Source organism: Cucurbita moschata, unplaced genomic scaffold (assembly GCF_002738365.1).
Source record: "Cucurbita moschata cultivar Rifu unplaced genomic scaffold, Cmos_1.0 Cmo_Scf00074, whole genome shotgun sequence".
NCBI lineage: Eukaryota > Viridiplantae > Streptophyta > Magnoliopsida > Cucurbitales > Cucurbitaceae > Cucurbita > Cucurbita moschata.
The window spans coordinates 714,206-722,302 of NW_019268590.1; the positions used below are offsets into that span (position 1 = coordinate 714,206).

Sequence of the window (8,097 nt, forward strand, 5' to 3'; positions counted from 1 at the left end):
GTTGGGGGCTTCAATTATTATATTAGTTTCATTGATGATTTCAGTAAATTTTCGTGGATCTATTTGATGCATGATCGTACAGAAGCTCCTGATATACTTTTGCAGTTTCAAGCTCATGTTGAGCGCCTCCTAGATACTAAAATCAAGTGTATCCAGTTGATTGGGGTGGGGAATATCACAAAATTCATAACACATTATTTTGTTCCTTTGGAATTGTTCATCGTGTGAGGGCAGTGCCCTCACACGCATCAACAAAATGGGTTTGCTGAACGCAAACACCATCATATTGTTGAAACTGGCCTAGCCCTTCTAGCTCATTTTGATGTCTGTATTAAATTTTGGGATGATGTGTTTCTTACAGCCACATATCTCATAAATCGTATTCCTCCTTGTGTCATTGATAACAAATGCCCCTTAGAGCGTCTTTTCCATACCCCACCAAATTTACTCCTTATTAAAAAATTTTGGGTGTGCTTGTTGGCCTCATCTTCGCCTTTCTAACAAACAAAAGTTCTATTTTCAATCCAAGAAATGTGTCTTTCTAGGCTATAGTTCTTTATATAAAGGGCATAAGTGCCTTAACACCGATTCTGGTCGTGTCTATATTTCTACAGACGTCATATTTGATGAGAATATTTATCATTCAAGTGAGCCCTACCCAATTCTTCCTCAACCTTGCAGTTGATGCATAATGCCCTTGATTTGTGTACCTTGCATTTGGGTAACAGTAGTACTAATTTGGAGAATGATCATATGCATATATATGTGCCTACTAACACTTCGGATGCCAAAAATTTGGTGCCCACATCAATTTTTGGATTGCCGTCACAATCATCCGCGTTGCTGCCGCACAAATTGATATCGGTTGTTACGCTAATTATTGGGACCTCGAACTGTCTACCAACAGAGTATATTCCCGCATCGCCTGGGAAACATCCGAATTCTTTGAGCTCTAATCTTGGGGACTAGTCTCCTGGCCCGCCTCAGAGTGCACAATGTCAGGTTGGGTCCTTGACCGCTGGTCGACCAACTGCTGTAGCACCGACAACTCCCCTCGCAACGGCTATCCCCTCAACTGTGGATCTTGCACCTACTGCTCATCCGCATGGTACTTGATTGGCGCACAATATCAAGCATCCCAAGGTGCTTACAGAAAGAACAGTAACATATTTTGTGGTTTGGTTTTCTACTCTAGCACCCGAAGAAAAAGAAAAAGAAAAAAAATCCAATCAAAGTCAACAGAGGGGCAAATGAGTCATTTTGCCCCTCCAACCATAATATGGGTCCTTGATACCCTAGCACCATACCTGCATAGAAAGAAAAATGTAGAGAGAGAAAGTTTGGGAGTGAGAGCAAGAAAGCCGCCGCCGAGAATCTAATCGGACCACCATGTAAGTAGTTTCTAGCCACGATCTAGGTGTAAGGACTCCTTGGAAGGAAGAAGAGGATTTTGGTGATCAGAGCTCCATTTTTCTATCAAGAAAATTGAGAATCCGTAAGGTAAGATCTTGAGCATTTTTCCAGATCTAGAACTCTCCGTTGTGAATCAAAGTCTAAAATTTTGATATGTTCATCTAGAGGGAATTCTCCAAAAGACGCACGAGGGAAACTAGTCAAAATTCTTGTCCGAAGGCAAAGATCTGAGCCGATTTCCAAGAACGTTGGAGAGAAAATTTCTCGGCGAGTCACGTGTCAACCGGCAAGAGGAGGAGAGCATCGACGAAAAAGTGACACATGTCACTCGGTGCGTGGAGCAGCGCGTCACATACAGTGTTGAGCGACGCAACTCCATACGACCATCGACACGCAGCAACTCCGTCTGACCCACGGCACAACCCAATAGACGATCCAACCTGAAGCCTTTGGTCTAGTTGATCCGCAGAACAAGCTGACTGAATTGGACTGCAAACTGAACTGGCCCAGCGAACCGCAACTACAAACAACCTGCACATGACACCTGCGACTAGACTTCGTCCGAGAACATGGAGGCACGTGAGGATGTGTGGCAACGCGTGAGGACACGTGGGAGCACGTGAGTTTCTGTTTGTCGTCCATCCGACTTCTGTCCCGATTCCAATTCTGATGATGTTTTATGCGAATATGACCTAATAGGGAAAATCAATATTTTTGGACACTCTATTTGTGCATAAACGCTGGCAAAAGGGCACATGTCAACCAAGAAAGTCACCGCCTTGTATTTAGGAAGAAATATTTGTAGGATTCGCTTGGATTACATGCATGCTAGTACATTTGCCTTAGATTAGTTTTCCATGAATGAGATTAGGAAAATTGATTATTATGAGCGTATTGGGTGAATTATCATATTATTTTCTCATTCAGGTAGATTGATTGTTATGAGCCATGAATGAGATTAGGAAAATTGATTATTATGAGCGTATTGGGTGAATTATCATATTATTTTCTCATTCAGGTAGATTGATTGTTATGAGCATATTAGGTGAATTATCTGGGTGTTGCTTGTATGTTTTAAGCTTCCGCTGTACATATGCATATGTTTAATTCATGTTTAAATTGTGAACTCCGTGTTTTTGAGCACTTGAGGAATGACATCACCCCGTTGAGCGCAAACTCTGCTTTCCGGGTACTTGATGGAGGTCATCGCCCTATGGAGTATGCATGTCTAGTTTTCATGAATTATGTATGATGATGTTAGACGACAACTGCATGCACACTCTGTTATTTTCCATGACCCATTACTATGAGTATAGGGATTTGTAGTTAGGAGTGACAAGTCACTAAATCTAGATACAACCTTCCCTTAGGAACCTAATAGATTACCACAGCGAAGAAATGTGTGTTCTTTAGCTGCTAGTTGTGTGAACGGTATCTATAGCTTTATGGGAGGACCAGGGGTTCCTGATTAGTTCTTACTACTCTTAGCCATTAGCCGAGGTAGCGCCTCATAGAGAGATACCATTCATTATAGCCCGCCATAAGGGATTCTTAAGTATCAAATGAATGGATGGAGAACCAGTGAAACTCTAAGGAGCAAGCTCCAAAGAGAAGTCCCAAGGGGCTAAGACTAGAACCAGACGTCCTAGAGCCAATTTGTAACGACCTAGATCCACCGCTCGCAGATATTGTCCTCTTTGGGCTTTCCTTTCGGGCTTCCCCTCAAGGCTTTAAAACGCGTCTGCTAAGGGAAGGTTTCCACACCCTTATAAATGGTGGTTTGTTCTCCTCCCCAACCAATGTGGGACATCACAATCCACCCCCCTTTAGGGCTCAGCGTCCTCTCTGGCACTCTTTCCTTCCTCTCATCAATGTGAGACCGGCGTCCTTACTGGCACACTGCCTTGTGTCTATCCCCTTCGGGTAACAGCGAGAAGGCTGGCACATTGTCTGATGTTTGGCTCTGCTACCAAATTTGTCACGACCCAATATTTTACTACGGACCGTGACTAATGACAAGACACAAATGCAAGTGATTTAAATATGAAATAAAGAAAATCCTTAAATTCCAATAAAGTTTTTGAATGACAAACAACCGAACACATGACAGTTTGGAAATAAATTTTGAAAGAATGCAAATACAAAATAAAGACTGACTGATGCCTCGGAACAACCCGTTCCTCTGTGATAATCCCCGTCTCCATCACGCCTGCCCTTGACTGACGCCTCGCGCTCCTAAAAAAAGGAAAACATAGCAAGGATGAGTATAAAAATTATACTGAGTAAGCCACCTACTTGTAGGCTCTCTTCGCATCTTAATTTAACAGGTTCCCACAGTTTCCTAATTTGGTTCTTGTACATCTAGTTCTAATCTTAGTCCCTTGGAGCTTGCCCCTTGGGTTCAAACGATTCATCGTCTTTTCATTAAATGCCTAGAGGTTCCTTACGCCAAGCTAATATGGTCGGTATCTCTCTATGAGGTGCAACCTTTACATGGTTATCTGGGATTACATGGTTTCTAGCCTAAGGGCGTGCTGAATACCCCTACGCCCATATAGTCCCCCTATGGGGGGGGGGGGGCGCGACCCAACTCGTTCCCATGCAGCTAATGGGTTGTACCGATGTAGGGACATATTTCCCATGCGAAATGGCTAGGAGCAGTAAGGACTGACCAGGGACCCTTGGTCCTCCCACGAAGCTATAGATACTGTTCTCACACTAGCAATCTATGAACACTCCTGAGGTACCTTGTTACCGTGGTAAACCGCTAAGTTCCTAGGGGAAAGTTAGGTCTGGCTAGAGAGACATATTGCTACTAACAGTAATCCCCTAAGCTTATCATAGAAATTGGCCCTAGCAATTAACAGAGTGTGCATGCAACCGTCTTCTAACCTCATAATATATAATTCATGCAAACTAGGCATACCGGCTCAACGGGGCGATGACCTCCATCAAGCACCCAGAGCACGAAGTTCGCGCTCAATGGGGTGAATTCATCCATCAAGCACCCGGAACGTGGAATACACAATTCCAACATAAATTAAACGCATGCATACATACGGCGGAAGCTTAAAGCATGCAAGCAACACTCAGATAATTCACCCAATACACTCATTACAATTATTCTGGCTAATATTTTACATGGAGAGCTAATCTGAAACAAAATAAATAGCATGCATCCAATCCAAGCAAATCCTACAAGTATTTCTTTCTAAATACCGGGTGGTGACTTACCTGGTTGACGCGTACCTTTTTGCTAGCGTTTCTTCGCTCGTGCGGTGTCCAAAAATATTGATTTCCTTAGATTATGTCCCTATTCATGTAAAAACAGTATTAGAACTGGAACCAGGACAAAAATCGGGCAAACAGAGGGCAACCGGGCCAAAACAGCCGTTTCACGCGCGCTCACGCGCCAGTAGTGCGTTGACCACGCTCGTGGACGTGCGCCAATCGCAGGCCGCACGCGTGCCTACCACGCGCGGCAGCCCTTGCGCAGTCGCGGGTCGGCCGATTCGGTCTGGCTCGGCTCGGCTCGCGTTTGCAGTTCAGCTCAGCTTTGCAGGCGACATGTCGTCACCTTGCTAAAGCTGCGTTGCTCCAGTCGACGGTCGACGCGTCCGACGTCTGTCACGCCGCCATCCTCCGCTCGCCAGCCGACCTTTTTTTTTTTTTTTCTTCTCTATCCTCTGTAATCCGTAACTTAGTCCCCTTTCTGATTTTCATATCCTTCGATCCGTAGATCGGATTGATATGATTTCTTCGGCAAAGTTCTAGATCGTGTTACGGGCTATGTCCTAGTATTTTTTTTTGTAATTTTTTGCTTGACTACCAGATGAGTTAAGAGCGTCGAAAATTCACTCACCGTTCTCAGATGATTCTCGGATCTCTGCCTTTGTGTTGAGGTCTCGGCCAAACTTCTTCACAGATCGTGCGTAGAGTTTTTCTTAGGTGAATATTTCAACATTTTAGGGCTAGATTCACATAGGAAAAAACTCAGATCTGAAAAATGTTATTCAGAACCTTACCCGCGAAACGTTCTTGGATTTTGATAGAGCGGTAGTGTAACGACCCTAAATTTCCACATACTCAGAGTCGCTACTAACGTCTCATGCTCATCTATAATGCAGAAATAAAACTCTTACATGAACATAATTTATAACGTAAACTTCAAAAACACTTTTAAAACAACTTCTTCTCTAAAAAACACAGCCATGGTCTTACGTGTTTAAATATGAAATACTGAAATTTAGAGAAAACAAAAACAAATACAAAATAATTTAAAACAATGAAATGCAAAACAACCTATTCTAACTTAAGACTAGAAATTTAAATATGAGTCTACCCTATGCACGTGCCACAGTCTCTGCTCGCGATGCCGCCGTCCTCCGTACAAGTGTGCCTTGCCTTTACCTGAAAAATGATGTGGCACACAGCCTGAGTATTTCAAAGAATACTCATTAAGCGGCCCCACCATAGAGGGCCATGCAAATGCACACACATGCAATCATGATTTAGGGACCTATCTCTAATCATCTTAGGGGTGGCTTCCAGTCTCGGACAAATTGGATGTGTAGTACTTCCCTACACACGACTCACACGTGCGAGTGTGAATCCCCAGGGCGCTCGCACACCCCCTAGACCCTCTGGTCAAGCTAATCTGTAGCGACGTCCGGAGGTCAGGGGAACTCCATAGTGTCATGCACCTCATGAACACCTCATTTGTGTGCATTCGCACCTGTGTGCATTCGCGCTCATCATACGGTGCGCGTCTGCACTCATCATCTCTAGAGGAAGTAGCCCTATGCTTATGAACATACAATGCATGAGGTCCCTCTAAATCCATCATAATGTCTCTTCTGACACAACCCTCTAGTCTCATCTCTTTGTTACTCTAGGTAACACATACTCGTGGATATTTATATTAATATCATTTACACTCTCTTAGGGTTGTGTCCTATGTTAATCTAACGACATGATGTAATATGGCACTCATCATCATATAGCATGCTCAATATGGAAAACATCATCATATTAAGGTAAACGTCACGCAATCATCATACTCATCATATTGCCACAAAGTGCATCAAACATATCAAGTACGACATTCATCAAAATATATATATACTGAGCACATCATCAAGTATCATAACTCACACATCATCATAACTCATATACCGCATCGTACGACATAGTTCATTCATCAATATTTCAAGTGGCTTGTATAATTCAACATTTAATGTTATATCCTATAGATACAAATATAATAATTTCTCATATTTTCCATTTTCCTTCCTCACTTATTTCTCTTCTATGTTATATTTTAATTCTGTTTACAGTACTTGTCATATAAACAGTACTTGCAATTTTCAACTCGTTCTAATTTTCTTTTCTTTCGTACTATCTTCTCTCTCTCTCTCTTTTTTCTTTGCACTCTAATTATTTTGAGTAGTTCAATTCTACCTCCATATCTGATTATTTTAAGCAATTTAAATCTAATTCTTTTTATCACTTTCTCGAATGAGTTTAATTCTATAATTCTTTTGAGCAGTTTATTCCCGGGGTTTAATTTTACTCCTATATCTAAATAGTTTAATTCTATTCCCAAATTTCCTTTGGATTTACTATTCCCGAATCTTAGTTTTTTTTTATTTGACTATGTTTTCCAGATCTTCCTTTTCATCCTATTTGCCAAATCTTAGTTTTTTTTTTTTTATTATTATTTGAATATGCTTTACAGATCTTCCTTTTCCCTATTTTCCTTCTCATCCTGTTTCCAAATCTTAGTTCTTTTTTTTTTTATTTGAATATGCTTTCCAGATCTTCCTTTTTCCTATCTTCCTTCTCATCCTGTTTTCCAAATCTTCTTTTTTCTTTTTTGAATTTGTTTTACTGATCTTCCTATTCATCCTGTTTCCAAATCTTTCGTTCTTTTTTTTCTTTTATTTGACTGTTTCCAAATCTTTCGTTCTTTTTTTTCTTTTATTTGAATGTCTTTCAGATCTTTCTTTTCCCTATCTTCCTCTCTTTCTTTGAATGGACTCTAGCTAGGATAGATAATTTCTAATTCAGATCATTCAACGGATAATTTCTAAATTTCTAACCTAAACAATTGCTAATAGGAAAAGGTAAATCTTACTAACCTTTTCAAATGACATCTCTCTTCCTCTACCTACCATCTCTCCATTGATCTCTCCATTATTGTATAACCATCTCTCCATTATATGCATTTTTTTCCTCAATAAAAAAAAAAAAATCTTTCTATTTCTGTTTTTGGTGAATTATTGATACTAGATTAAGGAGGTATTTTAGGGGATGGACGGAGAGATTAAAGGAGGTGGTCAGTTTTTTTTTCTTTTCTTTTCTTTATTTTGTTAATTTTATTTTAATACACACACACATATATATATATATTAAACCTAACGGGGCGTTACAGGTAGCCTCTGAGTCCTTATACAAGTCTCGTCTGAAGGTTGATTTCGACATGATTCGATAAACTTCGCGGCTGATTCCTCTCCGTTTTCTCTCTAACTCTCTTTTTCCTTTGCAGGGGATTTGACGGGGTTTTCTTTGAACCCCTGTTATGGCTGGAGGGGCAAAATGACATTTTTGCCCCTTAGTTGACTTAGCTTTTTTTTTTTTTTTTTTTTTTTTTTTTTTTTTTTTTTTTTTTTTTTTTTTTTTTTT

At 40.8% G+C, this 8,097-nt stretch overlaps 1 long non-coding RNA gene across 1 annotated transcript; it reads left to right on the plus strand.

The window, feature by feature from the left end:
• Window positions 1-1,318: 1,318 nt before the first annotated feature.
• Window positions 1,319-2,300, plus strand: LOC111438411. Its single transcript, XR_002709660.1, has 2 exons — window positions 1,319-1,500; window positions 1,579-2,300. It is a non-coding gene; the product is annotated as an uncharacterized LOC111438411 (long non-coding RNA).
• The last annotated feature ends 5,797 nt before the right edge of the window (window positions 2,301-8,097 follow it).